Consider the following 298-nt stretch of genomic DNA (forward strand, 5'->3'; position numbering starts at 1 on the left):
CACCCCCCCCCCCCCCCCAACACCAACAAACCCACAAAAAAACCACCCCCCAAAAAAACTCCAAAGCAAACCCCCAAAACCAAACACAACCGGAGCCCAGAGCCTCTGGCGTTCCCTCTAACGCAAAGCCATGACAACAAGCCAACAAACGCACTCCAGCCTGGTGCGACATGAATTACAGGAGCAGCAAATTTAACAGGCAAACAGGTACCGAGGTTTATCCTTTATTTTTCCCCCCCGCTAGCTCTGAACAAGCGCCTGCGTCTCCCATCCCCGCCGGGATTCGGGCTGGCGCTGC

Source organism: Nestor notabilis, unplaced genomic scaffold (assembly GCF_000696875.1).
Source record: "Nestor notabilis isolate BGI_N333 unplaced genomic scaffold, ASM69687v1 scaffold19917, whole genome shotgun sequence".
NCBI lineage: Eukaryota > Metazoa > Chordata > Aves > Psittaciformes > Psittacidae > Nestor > Nestor notabilis.